This window comes from Neofelis nebulosa, chromosome 17 (genome assembly GCF_028018385.1).
Source record: "Neofelis nebulosa isolate mNeoNeb1 chromosome 17, mNeoNeb1.pri, whole genome shotgun sequence".
NCBI lineage: Eukaryota > Metazoa > Chordata > Mammalia > Carnivora > Felidae > Neofelis > Neofelis nebulosa.
In genome coordinates this window covers 3,585,075-3,604,918 of record NC_080798.1, presented here as the reverse complement: position 1 = coordinate 3,604,918, position 19,844 = coordinate 3,585,075, and the positions used below count along the sequence as shown (strand labels likewise).

Genomic DNA, 19,844 nt, shown 5'->3' with positions numbered 1-19,844 from the left:
TAGTGTTGCTATCTTTAGTATCTGGAAGAAAACATATTTAAAGGATGATATGATGAGTAAATGTGTTAAAAGCTTAAATAAATAAATAAATAAATAAATAAATAGCAATAGCACTGCTAGGAATTTACCCAAGGGATACAGGAGTGCTGATGCATAGGGGCACTTGTACCCCAATGTTTACAGCAGCACTTTGAACAATAGCCAAATTATGGAGAGAGCCTAAATGTCCATCCACTGACAAATGAATAAAGATGCGGTTTATATATACAATAGAATACTACTTGGCAATGAGAAAGAATAAAATCTGGCCATTTGCAGCAACGTGGATGGAACTGGAGAGTGTTATGCTAAGTGAAATAAGTCAGGGGGAGAAAGACACATACCGTATGTTTTCACGCATACGTGGATCCTGAGAAACTTAACAGAAGACCATGGGGGAGGGGAAGGAGGGAAGAAACAGTTACAGAGAGGGAAGGAGGCAAACCATAAGAGACCCTTAAATACTGAGGACGAGATGAGGGTTGAGGGGGGGGTGGGGGAGAGGGAAAAGTGGGTGATGGGCATTGAGGAGGTCACCTGTTGGCATGAGCACTGGGTGTTGTATGGAAACCAATATGACAATAAATTATATTTTAAAAGATGGGGAATGGGGCGCCTGGGTGGCGCAGTCGGTTAAGCGTCCGACTTCAGCCAGGTCACGATCTCGCGGTCTGTGAGTTCGAGCCCCGCGTCAGGCTCTGGGCTGATGGCTCGGAGCCTGGAGCCTGTTTCCAATTCTGTGTGTCTCCCTCTCTCTCTGCCCCCGTTCATGCTCTGTCTCTCTCTGTCCCAAAAATAAATAAAAAACGTTGAAAAAAAAATTAAAAAAAAATAAAAAAAAAAGATGGGGAATGATGGAAAAAATAAATTAATAAAACCTGTGTTCCTAAGCCAAGCTACGTCCTCTCTGTTTCCACCTTCCATTTGCCAAAAGGAAAAACAGTATCTCCTTGCTAGCAATGTCATCAGGACGTGGTGCCACCCTAGGGATACGTCAGTCCCCCCAGGGCCCAACTATTCCAACCCTGAGTTAGGAATGAGAGCTCAAGCTTCAGAACACAGACGGTTATGTGGGCAAGCGTCCACCCCCTCTACTCTTACTGGCCTGTGGCTCTAAAGACCAGCGTTCTGCTTAGCCTCTCGCACTCAGGTGTCAACCCTCTGAGATCTGGTTTCTCCACCTCCATACTTCCGCTGAAGCTGTTGTTGTGAAGAAAAAACCAAAAACGCTATTGGGCCTTCTGGAACTTGCGGCGGATGCCTCCCAGCTCACCTTTGTTTCTTTGCCAGTGGTATGACCACTTCCTCCTTGAAAGGATCTCCACCCTCAGGGCTTGTGGGTTCCACGGTAGACCCGCCTTTCTCTGGACACAAGTATGGGTGTATCTCACTTAATGCCATGGTTTCAGTTTCTCTAAGACACATGCCCAAATCGAATCCGTCTCTCTGAACCCCATTTTTTTTGGCGGGGGGGAGGGGGAAACTTTGGGTTATTTTATCGGCATCTTCTAACCAACCTGGACTCATCATTTTCCTACCACCAAAGTTGTTCTAATTTGGAAAAATCCCAACTCTGTTCACAGTCACTTTTCTTTCTTTTTTTTAAATTTTTATTTATTTTGATAAAGAGAGGATGAGCGGGGGAGCAGCAGAGAGAGAGGGCGACACAGAATCTGAAGCAGGCTTCAGACTCTGAGTTGTCAGCACAGAGCCCAAGGCGGGGCTCAAAACCGCGGACTGCGAGCTCATGACCTGAGCTGAAGTCAGACGCTCAACCAACTGAGCCACCCAGGTGCCCCAGTTCACAGTCGCTTTTCTATACCTATGCTTGTGCCCTGCTCACTGCTGAATGAAGTGCTACACAAATCAGCAGGTAATGATACATTTATGATTCATGAGTTTATTGGTGGAGATATATAGACTTTTATTATTTCTCCTAACAACTGTCCTTTCTGACAGTCAGTTTGCCTTTTGGAATTCTGATCAGGTAAAGAGCTCTTACACATAAATATTTTTAAAAGATTGCCTTGTAGATTTTAAGAGTGTTCAATGCCCATATTATATGTTATATGTTATATGTATAATTTCTTTAGTTGTATTCAAGTCACGGTGTTTTTCTGATATATGTTATACTGCAACTCGCACTTTGGTTTATGAGTCATAGTCGGTAAATGCCTTTTTGTGTTTTGTTTTTTGGGTTTTTTGCTAAATGCTTTTGACCTCTATATTCCTATAATCCATTTAAAAGCCCTTGGAAACTCCAACACACAATGTCCCCGATATTTCTGTCAAGCACCTTTATGTTTAGCTTAGCTATTTCCTTACATACGCACATACCATACCTGCATCTAAATCATATGTTCACACGGTGGTAGTTGTTTAAGGTAACAATGTAACTGTTATATAAATTGCTACCTAACATTGTGGATAGTGTGAAACACCAGGACGGTCACCTGCCTGCAAGTCAGACACCCACCAGGACATCTCGGCTTGCACATGCACGTCTGAGACCCCCAAATGCAGCATGTTAGGGGCACCTCTCAACCTCTGCACCCCTCTAATCCGGGGCCAGATGATCCTGTACTGTGGGGGGATTCCCTAAATCAGCTCAGCTGCCATAACAAAATACCACAGATTGGGTGGCTTAAGAACAGAAACTTATTTCCTTGTAGTCCTGAGACTGGGAAGTCCAAGATTGAGGTGCTGGCCAACATAAGGGCCTCTTCCTGCTGGGGAGATGGCCTTTCCTTGGTGTGGGCACAGGGAGACAGAGATCTCTCCCTTCCCGTTCTGATAAGACCGGCACTCCTGTCAGATTAGAAGCCCATCATTATGGTCTCATTTCACCTTCATGATCTCCTAAAAACCCTAGCCCCAAATGCAGTCCCATGGGGATTAGGGCTTCAACTTATACCTCTGGGGGAGAGGGGGCACAGTTCAGTCCATAGCAGTGACTGTCCTGAGCATTATGTTTAGCTGGATCCATGGCCTCTATCCACTAGATGCCAGGGGCACCCCCCTACCTGCGACCCCGGATAATGCCAATGTCCCTTTGGGGACAAAACTACCCCTAGTTAAGAAACTCAGGCCCAGAAGGATATAAACAGGGTGGTGGGAGGAGCTGGGGGGGGAGCTGCATGAGCTCCGGCCAGGGGACAGCTGGTGACCGCCCCCCACCTCCAGGCAGAGGGAACAGTGCATGCGGAATGAAGGAAGCATGCTTGGGAAAATAGTGGGTGCCCAGCGTGGCTGCAGGAAGTGAGCTCGGGGAAGGGGGTGATGAAGTCAGCAGGGCCAGATAGAGGACTTTTAAACTTCCTTCTTTGTAAAATGCATCGTTTTTTGTTTATGCATCGTTTCCAGCTTTGATTTATCTCTTCTCATTGACATGAGACCTATGGCTAGTCCTCTACAATACAGAGATGTCTGACTCAGCTGAGTCTGGAGAATTGCCTTGGAGTGCAACCCTGCATCTGTTCCAGATTGAATCGTCCAAGGTGGTTCTTACTTTCTGGCAGAGAATCATCTAAGCCAGTGTTTCTCAACCTCAACACTACTGATATTTGGGGCCAGATCATTCTTTGTTATAGGGGTAGGGAGTACTGACCCTGTGCAGGACAGAATGTTTAACAGCATCTTAGCCTCTACTCGCCAGACACCAGTAGAATCCTCTTCCCCAAGGGTGACAGCCAGAAAGTGTCTCTGGACATTGATGGGGTGGGAGAAGAATCACCCCAAGGTGAGAACCACGGGGGCTAGAGAGAGATCCGGGAGGTTAGCCTGGGCGTCAGAGCAGGACTTTGGCAAGCTCTGAGAGAGTCTGAGTGAGAACCCCAGTGGGCAGAGATGTAGGAAGGGATATTGGGCAGTGGATCTGATGGAGAGAGCCCAGCCCAGCTCTGTCCCAGTGAGTTCCACTCACCCATCACCATAGCTGTCTGCTCCTGGGGTCCTGAGCTATGCACAGGGGCCTCTGCCTCTTCAGGAAGAAGGGCATTTCCCTAGTCTGTCTGCATCCATCCTCAAGGAGTGCATTGTACCTGTGCTCTGCATACTGCGGGTTTCTCCCTACCCAAGTGTGAGGGCTACAACTTTAGTCTAGGTTGCAATGTTCCACCTCTGGCTCCTCCCTGGGTCTGTGATGGAATGCTCCAACTCTGGCTCCCCCTTGGGTCTATGATGGAATGATCTACTTCTGGCTCACCCCCTTGGCCCATGGTGCAATGTTCCACCTCTGGCTCCCTCCTGGGTCTGTGATGGAATGTTCCATTTCTGGCTTCCCACTGGGTCTATGATGGAATGTTCCACTTTTGGTTCCCCCCTTCATCTATGATGGGATGATCCACTTCTGGCTCCCCGCCTTATTCGAACGTTCTACTTCTGGCTCCCCACCCTGGTCTGTTGTGGAACATTCCACTTCTGGCTTCCCCCCCTTGTCCGTTGTGGAACATTCCACTTCTGGCTTCCCCCCCTTGTCCGTTGTGGAACATTCCACTTCTGGCTTTCCCCCCCCTTGTCCGTTGTGGAACATTCCACTTCTGGCTCTCCCCCCCCCCCTTGTCTGTTGTGGAATGTTCCACTTCTGGCTTCCCCCCCCCCCCCCCCCCCCCGTATGTCGTGGAACATCCATTTCTGGCTTCCCCCCCTTGTCCTAAGATAGACTGTTCCACTTCTGGCTCTCCCTCCCCATTCTGTCTATGGTGGAAGGTTCCATTTTTGCCTCCTTCCTCTGTCCATGATGGATGTTCCACTTCTAGCTCCCCACTTAACCTATGGTGGAATGTTCCACTTCTGGTCCCCCCCTTGGTCTATGATGGAATGTTCCACCTCTAGCTGCCCTCTAGGTCTGTGATGGAATGTTCCACTTTTAGCTCCTCCCCTTGGCCCATGATGAAATATTCCACTTCTGGCTCCCTCCCTTAGCTAGTGATGGAATGTTCCACTTTGGGTCTCTCTCTCTCTCTCTCTCTCTCTCCCTCCCCCCCCCCCCCCCCCCGCCACCCCGGTCTATGATGGATTGTTCCACTTCTGTCTCCCCCTGCCCAGGTCTATGATGGGTTGTTCCACTTTTGGCTCCACCCTGGTCTGTCATAGAACATTCTACTTCTGGTTATCCCCCTTGTCTGTTGTGTAACATTCCACTTCTGGCTCCACCAGCACTCCCTCCCCATCTATCATGGAATGTTCCACTGGCTGTCCTAAGATAGACTGTTCCACTTCTGGCTCTCCCTCCCCACCCTGTCTATGGTGGAATGTTCCATTTCTAGCTCCCCCCATGGGTATGTGATGGAATATTCCACTTCTGGCTACCCCCCCCCCAGGTCTGTGATGGAATGTCCCACTTTTAGCTCCTCCCCTTGGCCCATGATGGAATGTTCCACTGGCTCTTCCCTTGTCCAAAGATAGACTGTTCCACTTCTGGCTGTCCCTCCCCACCCTGTCTATGGTGGAATGTTCCATTTCTGGCTCCCCCCTGGGTCTGTGATGGAATGTGCCACTTCTGACTGCCCCTTGGGTCTATGATGGAATGTGCCACCTCTGGTTCCCCCCTGGATCTATGATGGAATGATGCACTTCTGGCTCACCCCCTTTGCCCATGGTGGAATGTTCCACCTCTGGCTCCCTCCTGGGTTTGTGATGGAATATTCCACTTCGGGTTCTCCCCTACCCCTTGTGTCTATGATGGATTGTTCCACTTCTGGATCCCTGCCCCCCTTAGCTCATGATAGAATGTTCCACTTCTGGCTACCCTCCCCCCCCAGTCTGTGATGGATTGTCCCACTTTTAGCTCCTCCCCTTGGCCCATTATGGAATGTTCCACTTCTTGCTCCCCTGGGTTTACGATGGAATGTTCCAGCTCTAGCTGCCCCGTGGGTGTATGGTTGAATGTTCCACCTCTTGCTGTCCCCTGGCTGGGTCTGTGATGGAATGTTTCACTTCTGGCTCCCCCCGCTTGATGCATGATGGAATGTTCCACCTCTGCCCCCCTCCCAGGGTCTATCATGGATTGACCCAGACACGTGGCATTCTCAGGTAACCTGTTTGCAATCATGAAATTGGGATGAGCTGAAAGAGAAGGTCTAGCAAGTGTCTGGGAAGGAGGATCAAACCCTGAATCTTCTTTAGGATTCAGCTTTCCATGCCAAATTCTGCACTGAGTCTTTTTATAGGAGAAGTGAGCTTCTAACCCACATCTGTCTTTCCCAGCTACTCCGTGCTAAGCAAGAAGAGGGTCAACAAAGCGTGCCGTTGGGGACAGGACTGACCCTCCGACGCCGGGATCCTCCCCTGGGACTCAGCGCTGGAAGAGCCCAGGTGAGATCACCCCACACCTGCAGGGTGTCTGTCCTTTCCCGGGCACAGGATGGTCCTGCACTTTCTGTCTGGATTCCCCAGGCTCTGCAGGCTTGGAGGGTAGGAGGTGCAAGGCTCAGCCCAGAGGCCCACTGGCGCCTGCAGAGCTGAGCTAGTGAGGGGCTGAGGCTGGGGGCGGGGGTCTGCTGGAGGCACAGGTGTGGGCAGTGCCCTCCCCACACACACACACACCTGCTGTCTGAAAGATAGAGAAGGAAGAGTAGAGTCCTCCTCCTTGGTGTTTTTACCCAGCGTGGTGCAGTGCCCTGAGGACCTCAGATCAGCCAGGAGGCCTGGCGGGCTGTCCGCTGCTGCGGGGGTTTCAACCTCAGAAAGATGGAGTGAGTTTTTCTATCGTTATTATTGAAGAATGATTGACAACGTTTGATTAGCTTCAGGTGTGCAACACTGGGCTTCAATTCTATGCGCGTCGATGCTCACTGCGAGTGTAGCTACTATCTGTCAATTTCTGTTACTGCAATATTGTTGATCATATTCTCTCTGCTGGACTTTTCATCCCTGTGACTTATTTTGTAACTCTAAGTTTGTACCTCTTAAACCCCTTCACCTATGCTGATCATCCCCCCTCCCCCACCTCTCCTCTGGCAACCACCTGTTTATTCTCTGTGTTTATGGGTGTTTCTGGTTTTTGGTGTTTTTTTTTTTGGTTTTGTTTTATGGGGCTGTCGTGTGTGTCGTAGGATGGTTAGCAGAACTCTAACTGCTGCTAAATTGTACACTTTTGGCTTTTTTGTTTTTTAATGTTTATTTTTGAGAGAGAGCACAAGTAGAGGAGAGAGAGAGAAGGAGGAGACACAGAATCCAAAGCAGACTCCAGGCTCTGAGCTGCACAGAGCCCAATGTGGGGCTCGATCCCATGAACTCTGAGACCATGACCTGAGCCGAAGTTGGACGCATAAGCTGAGCCACCCAGGACGCATCGCTAAACTGCACACTTTTAAGCGATGACAGTGGTAAATTTGATATGTGTATTTTATCACCAAAAGTCTACAGACATTGCGAAGTATCCCCTGGTTGAGGACACTTAGTCTGTAGTAATGAATGCAGAGCCTGTAGAGGGTCTCAATTTTAGCACAACTGAAATTTTGAGTGGCTCATTCTTTGTTGCAGGGGCTGTCCCGTGCCTTGTAAATGTCCAGCAGCATCCCCGGGCTCTGCCCACTAGATGCCAGGAGCACCCTCTAGTTGTGACAATAAAAATATTTGCAAACGTTGCCCAATGACCCATGGGTGGCAAAGTCACTCCTGAGAACCACTAAAATTTTATGCCGTTTGACCCCCAAATCCTTAAGACTTTTAAATTCCTGCACAAAGGAAGCTAAACTTTACGATGTAGCGAACATTGGTTTCGAGTCTGTCTGCTTCTTTTTTTTTTTTACTTTTTTTTTTAACGTTTATTTATTTTTGAGACAGAGAGAGACAGAGCATGAACAGGGGAGGGGCAGAGAGAGAGGGAGACACAGAATCTGAAACAGGCTCCAGGCTCTGGGCGGTCAGCACAGAGCCCGACGCGGGGCTTGAGCTCAGGACCGTGAGATCATGACCTGAGCCGAAGTCGGACGCTTAACCGACCAAGCCACCCAGGTGCCCCAAGTCTGTCTGCTTCTTAGATGCTATGTCATAGTGGACCGTTGAATCCACCGTGTTTATTTACAAATAGGTAAGATAATAGGACCTTTTGGGGGGCGTTTGGAGGGCTGCAGCAACGTTTCAGCAAAAACGTATTTTAAATACCCAATATCCAACACAGGGTCTGAGCCAGACGTGTTCAGTCGGGACCAGCCGCCACAATGTTTGTATCTTTTTTTTTTTTTTTTTTAAAGGCCCCGTATCCAAGTGGAAACTTGGATTCTGACTCAGCACTGCCTCCAATAACTTGATCACTTCTCCTGAGCCCGACGCAAATCCTCCACGGTCTCTTTCCCTGAAATCCTTGTCCGTCCACACCCCAGTAAACACAGTTATGCAGAAGCCCAGTAAACTGGTATCTGCTGGGTGGAACACCCAATACTACAGCAACCTTGAGCACTGGAGCAGATTTATCTTGATAAGATGGTCATGCCAAATAGTTAAAACAAAAAAAACAAAAAAACCCCAGGTCCTTCCTGGTACCACTGAGTTGCTAAATTAAGCCACACTGTTTCCACCCTTGAGACAGTAAGAAGAATCCTGTGTTGATTTGTGGACTTTAACTTCTGGCTGACTAGTTCTCTTTCAACGAACTAATGTGATGCTTAACCCACAACACAGCCCAGAGAAAAATGCACAAGAGAGATGAAAAGATGAAAAGATGAAACGAGGAGACGATCTAGAACTTGGAAGGGGGACAATACACAGATAAAGGGGCTGAGCTGAGGTTTTTTTCCCCCCAAATTCTGAATCCCTACAGCATAAAGCAAATAAAAAGTAGGAAATGAAATCCCTATCAAAAACATCAGTGTACATGGGGCGCCTGGGAGACTCCGTCGGTGAAGCGTCTGACTTCAGCTCGGGTCATGATCTCACAGCTTGTGGGTGCGAACCCTGCGTTGGACTCTGTGCTGTCATCATGGACCCTGCTTGGTATTCTCTCTCTCTCTCCCTCTCTTTCTTCCCCTTCCTGCTTGTGCTTTGTCTCAAGAATAAATACATATTTTTTAAAGTTTTTAAAAAGAAGTCAGTGTGCAGACAGGAGATCATCTCCACAACAGCCAGGATGAAAGGAATAATCACCTACAAAGTAGCGGCAATTAGCAGAAATCCCAACACCCACAATAAAGGACAAAGCATTGAATGGTACCTCCAAAATGCTGAGGGACAACACCTGTCAGCTTTCAATTATATGGCAGGCAATCATTCTTCAAGAATGAGGCTTTAGAAAGACCTTTTTGTCTCCCCTAAAAATTTGGGATTTTTTAATAGATCCATCACGTGAAAATGTCAGGGCAGAAAACTTCACCAAAATGTTATCCTAAATCCAAAGGAAGCAGTTCTGTGTTATTTAAGCTCTCTGCTTAAGTCACCAACTGTAGGTCACTGTTTTTGTAACATCCCCATATCAGTGTTGTCATTCCTCAGAGATACGTGATTGGACTACTTTAAGTTTGGTAGAAAAATCAAGTGAGGATATAGATCACCCACTTTTGTCAGTGCCTGGGGATTAGTGCTAACTGGTGATTCTGCATTTTTTTTTCAAGAAAGTTCGAAAGTGGCCTTTGCACCCTCTCTGTGAGTTATCAGCAATAGGGATGTGGTAACAGGGAAAGCTGTGGTTTCTAATGCAATGGATTACACACAGACACACACAATCACTGAAAGGTTAAAAACAACAATGATGCGATCAGATTTGTATTTCATAAGTATTAGTATAGATTAGAACATGGGTTGGCAAACTATGGCCCATCGGCCAAATCTGGCCCCTTGCCTATTTTTATAAATAAAGTTTTATTGGAACACAGCCATGCCCATTTATTTATGAATTGTCTATGGCTGTTTTCACCCTACAATAGCAAAGTGGAATCGTTGTGAGAGTGACCTAACATTTTAGCTATCTGGCTTTTTACAGAAAAAGTTCTGGCTTAGAATATCCTAAAACTGACTAAGGAGGGTACACACCACACTGATCATGTAGACCCATCAGGCACCTATTAAATTTGGTCAAGAGAGGTGCCTGGGTGACTCAGTTCGTTAAGCATCTGACTCTAATAAAAATATTCTTCCAATTAAAAAAAAAAGCGTCTGACTCTTGGTTTCAGGTCAGGTCATGATCTCGCGGTTCATGAGTTTGAGTCCTGTGTGCTGGCACAGAGCCTGCTTGGGATTCTCTCTCTCCCTCCCTCCCTCTCTCTTCCCCTCCCCTGCTCATGCTCTCTCTCTCTCTCAAGATAAACATTAAAAAATTTTTAATTTGGCCAAGAAATACCTGAGCGAGGGCAGAAAAATGAAAGAAACCAACATAACCATCGGTGAACTAAGTAATATTTCTTCCTAGACAAAGTATACCAAGTATAAAGTTAAGTCTAAGTTAGGTCTCAGGCGTATAAGCACAACCTCAAAGTTCTTTGCCTTTTATTATGCTTGTGTCCTTGTGAGATAGACATTGTGACATAAAGTCGGTATGTGACTTGTGCAGAATTTACTGTGAAACCAGAGAGGGAAAGCCAGCACTAAATTGTACCTATTTGACCCAGTGATTAACATTTGACCCTCTGGTCTTCATTCATGGTGGGTCTTAGAGCTCTCAGATCACCCCCTTTAAGACACGTAGTCATTAAGAAGGATCTCAGGGTATTAAAGACAAAGTCGCACCATGGGGATCTGGTGGTTCTGGCATCACTTCTTTCGATTGTCAGATTTGGATTGCTGTCTTTTACATCCTTCAGTAGCTTCTGGACTTCCATGCTAGATTCATCCGTCTCCAACCTGAGTATCTTTAAGGGGCCGTTATTCTGTTTTAAAGCCTCAAAGAGCATCATTATTCTGCTCTGCCCCAAGGTATTCCAGCTCAGGTCCAGAGTTTCCAGCCTCTGAGCGCTGACTACCACCAGTGCAAGACCCTGACAACAGGAGGGGGTGATGGAGCAGCCACAGAGCCTGTGGGGAAAAAGCACAGAGACCCAGTCAGTACTCACTTAGAACCTACCGTGTTGCTAGATGCACTCGTTTTGCTGGCTGGGGACCTAGTAGTGAAGATAGGAAAGAAAAAAATTATTTTCTTCATGGAGCTTATTTTAGTGACATCAGACTTCCCTCAGAACGCGGAAGACAGTGGATGGTGGTAGAGAAGCCACGTTAGCAGGATTAGGATCAACTGGCCAGAGAAGCATTCGGTAGCTTTATGGTGGTTGGTGAATCCCTCATTGGGGAGATGATAGGAGAAAAAAAGTAAAAAGAGGAGAGTGGGGCCATTATGGTAAGTGGGGGACCTAAGCCACTGATACAATTTCACTGTAGCTGAAATGCCAAGCTGGGGGAGGGTCTTGTAGACTCCTGGAAAAACCTTCAGATTTGACCTGCAGTGGCACAGGGAAGGAGCTTTTGGGTCTTTTGAAACAGCTGCCCGTGGTCTGGCTTGAAGCTTGACAGGTACTTCAGGGAGATGGGTTGAGAACAAACTTCAGGAAATCAAGGGCCATCTCAGGGATCATGCCACACTCCACGGGAGAGTTGGTGGCCTCAATGCGAGCGTTAAGCACTGGAGGTGTCGATGGTCATCTGCTAGATGTCTGGAAGGAGGGGTCTCAAAATGAACGTGAGGTGCGAAAGGAAAGCAGGAAGAAGAGGACAGAAGCCTTCTAGTTGGTGAAGAGATGGACTGTTTTCTCCTAGACGTTCCAGTGAATCAATTATACTCAGTAAGGCATGGTATGTGAACATCGCCTCCGTTCCTCGCCTCCTTGTTCTAGAGCTCTTCCTAGACTAAAAGATGCGTTTGCCAGTGGGAAACAGAGGGTGGGACCCTTTATGGTTGATACGGTTCATGCTAGCTTATAAAGAGCCCAGTGGGCTGACTCAAGCCAGACCGCCCCCTCAGCCATGTACCCTTGAGTTCTGAACCATCTGCACGTCTATGTCCCACATCACTAACCATCATTCTGCTGCCCCAGGTGCTATAACAGGCACTGCAGATACAAGAAATAAATTCCATCCCCCTCGGAAATAAAACTCACAATGGATAAATGGATTAACAAATTGTGGTAGATCCCTACAATGGGATATTGTTCCGCCATATAAAGGAATGAAGGATTTATACCTGCTCCAGTGTAGATCAATCTTGAAAATATACTCACTGAGCACTGGGTGTTGTATGGAAACCAATTTGACAATAAATTTCATATATTAAAAAAAAAAAAGAAAAAAGAAAATATACTCACTGAAAGAAGCCCAACACGAAAAGCTACTTACTCTATGTAGGACTCTGTTTATACGGAATATACCGAATTGTATATGGATAGCAAGATAGGTATAGAATGGAGACAGAAAATAGATGTGTGGTCACCAGGGGCCAAGAGGTCTGGAGTCCCCATTTGGGGTGATAGATAATAAGTATAGCAAAAGCCACCAAGTTATACACTTTTAAATGGCACATTTTATATTGTGTGAATTTTCAATTTAACAAATTATAGGGGCAGCTGGGTGGCTCAGTCAGTTAAGCATCCAATTCTTGATTTTGGCTCAGGTCACGATCTCACAGTTCATGAGTTCAAGCCCTATGTCAGGCTCTGAGCTAACAGCGCAAAGCCTGCTTGGGATTCTCTCTCTGCCCCTCCCCTACTCACACATATGCACAAACTTCATGCCTATCAAAAATACACATTTTTAAAAGACTTATAGACTTATAGTCTATAAACACTTATAGTGATTGGGTAGGAAAATGCCACAATTTATAGAGAACAGAGTGTACCATGGTAGGATAATCAGGAGATCTGGAATGATCGAAACTAGTTTGTTGCCCCCTATAATAGCCAAACTAAGAAGTGAAATGTTAGCAGATATCTCTGCAAATTGAAGGGTCTGAGTGCTCTACCCAGAACAAAGGAAACCAAAGAGTAAGAACAAAGACTTTGCACAGTGGGAAGGAGCTGGGTGTGTTCTGGGAACTGAAAAGTCAGTTGAAGATGCGCCGCAAGCTGGGGAAAAAAGCCTGAGATGAAGGTAGACACAAAGAGCCGTGGTCACAGGGAACACTCTGAGATTCTGTAATAAATATGGATTCACGCACCTGCTGCATGAAACTTTATCGCGAGGTTGATGAGCCCACAAAGTAACTCCATAAATGCGTTAGGTGTGAAATTGTGAGGAGAAATCCTATAGGATCATGCATTCCATAAAGGGGAAATTGGAACATCGGATGTCACTGCCAATGAGTATCAGATGGCATCTGAACCCCAGTTTGAGGTCAGAGCCCCTGTTCAATACCTCGGCTAGGATGCCAGGTCCTCGTTCCATGATCAAAAAAAAGATCAACCCTAACCTGTGGACACTGGATTTGCTTGTTCAGCGTCTTCCCCAACGTCTAATTCAAGGGAGCTCAAACTTCGTGAAAACTGGAATCGTCTGGAATACCTCTGAAGACTTGGATGCCGGGTTCCACTTCCCCTAAATTTCATCAGTTTTAGGAGGCAGACTGACCATCAGGAATTTTAAGAGTTCTCCAGTACAGCCAAGATGTTAAACAGAATCACCCTGTGTTCTAGTGTACTTTCTCATCTCCGCAAGGGCAGGGAAGCTGTTACATGACCCAGATTCTCTTTCCAATAGTGTTCTAGTTGCAAAGTACTTTGCATCAGTGAGATGCAATTGACCGAGACGTGGGAGGGAGAAGGTGGTGTGGAGCCTACCGTCCCATCGATGGAGTCACCGCCTTTCCTGGGGGCAGTATCCATCCATGGTCCCCTGATCACTGAGTTGAGGCAGGCCCACTGTGTCCTGCTCACTGGATCCTGCTTACACAGAAGCTGTGTGCCCCTGAAGCCCACTCTACTGGGGGCTGTCCACACCTCTAACCTACTCCTCCAGGCCTTCTGAATGACTATCAATACAGGTAAACCGGGTGCTTAGGATTTCTGCAGGGATTTGCCTCCTAAATTGGAGGAGAGAGACTATTGCAGTCTGCATTCTAAAACACCTCAGGAAGATTACGTATCTCCACAGCACCTTAAAAAACGAGCCAAAGTACCTACCCGAGACATCTTAGGTTACAATTTGGCTTCTTCAAGGCCTCGCAGAGATACCATGATCCAGTAGCTATGGGGCTGAACCCCAGATCCAAGTTTGTTAAGCTGGAGTCTTCCTGGAGCAGCTTTGAGAGGTGTCTACAGCCACGTCTGGTTATGTTGCAACGTGATAACCTGCAAAGACCGTTGGATTCTTCTGACTTACGCCCTGCAAAGTGGTTGCTCCTTCCAACAGCACACACCTTCCACTGTGAGCTACAGACTTTCAGGCAGGCCTGTACGTGAAAACGTGCACGTGAAATCATTACATCAGGCCCACCCTGCCTGAGTGTTAGAGGGTTCAACTGACCTTTGTCTGCCACCTTTTATTATGCAGACACAGACATATGCTTAAGATACAGATATTCCTAGAACAGCAGCATGTCCTATAGGTCAAGTGCTTAGGCTCTAGGGTCAGACAGACCCAAGACTGAATCTGAGGTCCCATTTATTTTCTGCGTGGTTAGGCCACCAGGGTTCTACTCTTGCTGTAGAGAGAGAGAGAGATTTTATTTCATGGCTTGTATTTAAATCATCCCAACAGGACTGTGGTGTACCAAAAGCTCAAGTTTCCAGATACCTAGTGACTGGGTTTGTCGTTTAAACTCTGTAGACTTTCCTACAAGCTTAGGTTTCTACAAAGCCCTCTGACTAGGAGGCCAGACCACACAGAAGGATGGTCACATGGTACATTTAGACAGGTGGGTCTGTAATCAACCGTCCCAGCCCTGTGCCCCAACCATGGCATAATTGCAACCGCGGCCACAGACCCTGAAGTTCAGGGATGATAACTAGACCAAAAGACACCATGCTTTGTAGTATGTGAAATCCTAAAGTCATTGGTAAACCCGAGAAGTTTAGGGAGGGGAACTCAAAATATAAGATTGAGTTTTGTAGGCTAAGTGGAGGCTTGTTCCAACATCAACTCTGCGTATTTAAAGCAATGATCTTTGGCATTTCAGTTTCTAGAGGGGGCTTTATACCTACCACATAGATGTGACCACAGGCAAGCTAAGTGGCTAAGTGTTGGTTTTCCAATTAGTAAATCTGAAATAAAGGTAACTATCTCATGGCTTGTAAGAATTTTTTTTTTAATTTTTTTTTCAACGTTTTTTATTTATTTTTGGGACAGAGAGAGACAGAGCATGAACGGGGGAGGGGCAGAGAGAGAGGGAGACACAGAATCGGAAACAGGCTCCAGGCTCCGAGCCATCAGCCCAGAGCCTGACGCGGGGCTCGAACTCATGGACCACGAGATCGTGACCTGGCTGAAGTCGGACGCTTAACCGACTGCGCCACCCAGGCGCCCCAAGAATTTTTAAAAAATCTTTGTAAAATTTAGTAAAGTCCCTTGCACACAGTGAGTGCTTAATGAGCATTGGACATTTTTTATTTAAACTTTGACATTTATATATTTTTGAGAGACAGCACAAGCAGGAGAGGGGCAGAGAAAGAGAGACACACACAGAATCCAAAGCAGGCTCCAGGCTCTGAGCTGTCAGCACAGAGCCTGACAAGGGGCTCAAACTCACGAACTGCGAGATCATGACCTGAGCCGAAGTGGGACGCTTAACTGACTGCACCACCCAGGCGCCCCTGGACATTTTTTGTTTAGATGCCTAAGACAACTCTAAAGACATGATGATGTCACTACACAGACAGCCTTGTAGAATTTTGTGTTCTTCCTATGTCCTACCTAAACAGTATTCATTAGATCTTTTCATTTTCTTTATATGCCACTATAAGCCGAAAACTTGTTTTCTCTTTTTGCTCTTAAATGACTGGAGCACATCTGGATTAAAGGAGAGCCTAGATTAATCCAGCTAGAAGCCATAAGGCTAATGGGCAGACAGAAGTGCCCCCAGGAGAATAAGCAGCTCAGGGAAATCAAAGCCAAGAAAAAAAAATCTGAACAGAAATAAGCCTCTAACTCTGCCCAGTCTGTTGAATGTTACCCTAACTATGCTTCTAATGGGAACAGGTATTCCATGCTGGGATTATTCCCATATAACAAGGATCAGCAAATTACAGCCCATGGGTCAAATCCAGCCCACCACCTGTTTCTGGTGAATAAGGTTTTAGTGTAACACAACCACACTTCATTTCCTTACATGTTCAACTCAGCAATGGCACAGCTGAATACTTGCAAGAGAGACCCTATGGCCCATAAAGTCTAAAATCTTTACCATCTAGCCATTTGCAGGAAAGAAAGAAAGTATTGAACCCTACCACATAACTCAACCCCTTCACAGTTATAGGAACAAGTAGGTCATGTGGACTTTAAAAACATACACAAAACATCAGACCCAAGAACCAACTGTCTATCCCAAATTTCTGACATAGGAAGAGGTCAGAAGGTAAGCCCTGCTCTGAAAGGCATGTGAATATTCCTATCTGTTTCTACCTGTCCTTTCCCTAATTTGTACCAGGGTCTTGCCAATTTCATTCTCCTATCTGTCCTACCTGAATGCAGGTGCGCACACACACAGACTTATACCAGGTTCCGTAGTTGACAGGGTGACTCAGACCCCCACATAAAAGTTTCACCCCACCCAAGGTTGTTGTTGGCCAAGGACAGGTGCGTCAGCGCCTGGTTGACGATCAAAGCAGAAGAGAGCTCCTCGCAACAGGCTTCTGTAAGATGAGAGTTTTCTAACCTGCAAAAGCACCGCACATGTAGCAAGACCGTGAGAACATTTCCAAAGCCCAGCCTTCTTGGCTGACATCCCTTCTTGTTAATTCAGCACCCCCTATAACATGTGCTCATGATCAAAGCCCGAAGGACCAGGAATGGGAGAAGGGCAAGAAAGATGCTTGAATTATCCACCTGGGACCAAAACTGAGAGCTAGGGGTCTATGTCGGGGAAGCCCCATATGGGTCGCCCAGCAAATCCAGGTGTTACCAGTGCTGTTCCCTATGTGGCCCCAGACCTAGTGTGGAGATGCTCCATGGGAACAGAGGCAGCACTTACGACAGCCTCTGCAGGAAGCACTTGGGGTGTCTCAGAGTCTTGCACAGCAACCTGGCACTCTCATCTGTAAGCTCATTTGCTGTGAGGTTCAGGCATGTGAGGGACTAGTTGACTTCAAGGGCTGAGAAGAAATAAGCCCATTGCTGAGTGGTGTCAGAACAGGATCCCAGCCTGTGAGATAAATGGGGGAAAGCCATTCTTCTGGGAGGACAGAGAGGCCACATCAGCTTACTATGCTTCCCTGAAGACTATATACTGGATTTCCATTTCATTCTACTCCAATATGTGCCCAACCCTGACCTGAATTAGTACTGAGAATTGATCTCCTTTGCTTCTTCAAATGTCCCCATTGCCATTTGATCAACATCCAACCTCATGTAAGAGAAAAAAATCTATAATACAATTAGGCATGAAGTTTCACTAACGTGGCCTGTTACTGCTCAAACTCTGCCTTTTTTTTTTAAATATGAAATTTATTGTCAAATTGGTTTCCATACAACACCCAGTGCTCATCCCAAAAGGTGAAACTGCCTTTAAAAAAAAGAAAAATTAGCGTTTATTATTGAGAAACAGAGCATGAGCGGGGGAGGGGCAGAGAGAGATGAGACACAGAATCGGAAGCAGGCTCCACGCTCCGAGCTGTCAGCACAGGGCCCGAGGCGGGGCTCCAACTCACAAACCGCAAGATCATGACCTGAGCCAAGGTCAGACGCTTTACCAACTGAGCCACCCAGGCGCCCCATAGGGAGTTCTTAAAATTAGTACCTTTCTGGCCTCAGAGATTAGCCTATAATGAAGAGGTTATAAATTTGCTTAAGTCATTGGAATACAGACAGGGTGGAATGTGAAGGGTCTCAAATCCTGTGAGCCTAAGTGGGAGATTCTGATTCAGACATTTGCCAAGGTTTAGTGTACCCACTTAGAAACATCACTTAACAAAACTTTAGAGTAACATTTTTTTTCTAATTAAATGAGGAACAACATCAAAAATCATCCATAGGGAAAGAGCTACCCTTTGTGTCTTCCCCCTGTGCAAAACAGGTCATATACCTGTTTCATTCAATGCTCAAGACCCCGTTTTATGGATGAGGAAACAGCTCAGAATCCTAGAGGTAAAAAATGGTATTTGGAAGTGAGCTCAAATCCAAAAACAAAACAAACTTGTGGTGCTAGCCTGTACCTCAGGCTGCCACCCAACTAAACCAAAGGAAGGAAAAACGGTTTCCTAGGTGGGCGATGATCATCAGAGTGCTCATTGGGTGGGGGGGCGGTCTCTGAGGAATTGCTCAAATCAGTGAAATACCAGTGGCCAGGATACTTGATGCTTCTGTGGTATTGCTGAGTGGTCAGTTAGGGTTGATGGTTGCTCTGAATCCTACCATGTAGACAACCTGGAGTCTAAGACACCATGTCCCTGAGCCAGAGGACAGTGCGGAATTCTGGGTGTTTCTTTGCCCTCGGGGCTCGTTATTCAATGCACAAGACGAGCTAGCTGGAGAAAAAAGAATGTGGATGGGGTTTCTGCCTCTGTTCGAGACTACGTCCCCTGTTTAACGTGGCATCCGATCCGAGTAGGTCTGTCTCCTTTCCTGTTCACCCAGGGGCATGGGGTAGCTAGCGCACGGCATCAGATGACTGCTGAGAAAAGCAAGGACCGGGAGATCTATCTCAGATACTGCAGGTTACATCTGGAGTGTTTCAGTGGCTCACACAACAGCAGCAGCAGCTTGTCACTGTGGCTACCACCTTCCAGGACCAGGTAGGTCAGAGTCTTCTTACCAATGACAGCTAGACACAAGTTCCGATAAGCATCGGCAGGGGAGACCTTTTTGATCCTAGGGAAAAACAAAAAGGGGTTCCGTCTTGAGTGCTGTGGACACAGAGAGGTGAGCAGTCTCGGGGTCAAGGTGGACGGGGGAAGATGGTCAGGAAAGCGGACGAGGAGAGCGAGTCAATAGAGTGATGGCTGGAAAGAAGAGAAGCAAGGACGGCTGGAGGGGTCAGTCACCATTGTCTTAGTTCATGCTGATGAAATGCGCTCTCCTTGTGTTTTTGTGTCCTGCCCTGTGTCTCCTTCAGCTCACAGCCTTCTTCCCCTCACCCTCAATGTCTACTGACCTTCCCTAGCAAGAATAAAGGATTTCTTTTATTATTTTTAAAAAAATTTTTTTTAACATTTATTTATTTTTGAGATAGAGACAGAGCATGAATGGGGGAGGGTCAGAGAGAGGGAGACACAGATTCTGAAACAGGCTCCAGGCTCTGAGTTGTCAGCACAGAGCCCGACGTGGGCCTCGAACTCACGGACCGCGAGATCATGACCTGAGCCGAAGTCAGACGCTTAACTGACTGAGCCACCCAGGCACCCCAAGAATAAAGGATTTCTGACTGCCACTCCCGGTAGCCGTTTCCATTTCCACAAAGGTGTTTCCACTAAGGCTACAGCACGTTATGGTTTATGAGTTAGAAAACAAACTAGACTCGCTGAGGGTATGGGCCATGAAGAGTCACCCGATGCTTGCCACATCGGCTAAAGTTAACAAGTCGGGAGACCACAGACATTGGCAAGGATGCCGAGAAAGGGGAACCCTCGTGCACTGCTGGTGGGAATGCAAACCGATGCAGCCACTCTGGAGAACAGTATGGAGGTTCCTCAAGAAGTTAAAAATAGAACCACCCTACGACCCAGCAATTGAACTATTAGGTACTTATCCAAAGGATACAAACATGCCGATTCTAAGGGGCACCTGCACCCCGTGTTTAT

General features: G+C 46.8%; 1 long non-coding RNA gene across 1 annotated transcript; it reads left to right on the top strand.

Moving 5' to 3' along the window:
- The first annotated feature begins 1,471 nt into the window (after positions 1-1,471).
- On the top strand, positions 1,472-12,710 carry LOC131499233 (uncharacterized). Its single transcript, XR_009255767.1, has 3 exons — positions 1,472-1,912; positions 6,247-6,734; positions 8,238-12,710. It is a non-coding gene; the product is annotated as an uncharacterized LOC131499233 (long non-coding RNA).
- Positions 12,711-19,844: the final 7,134 nt, after the last annotated feature.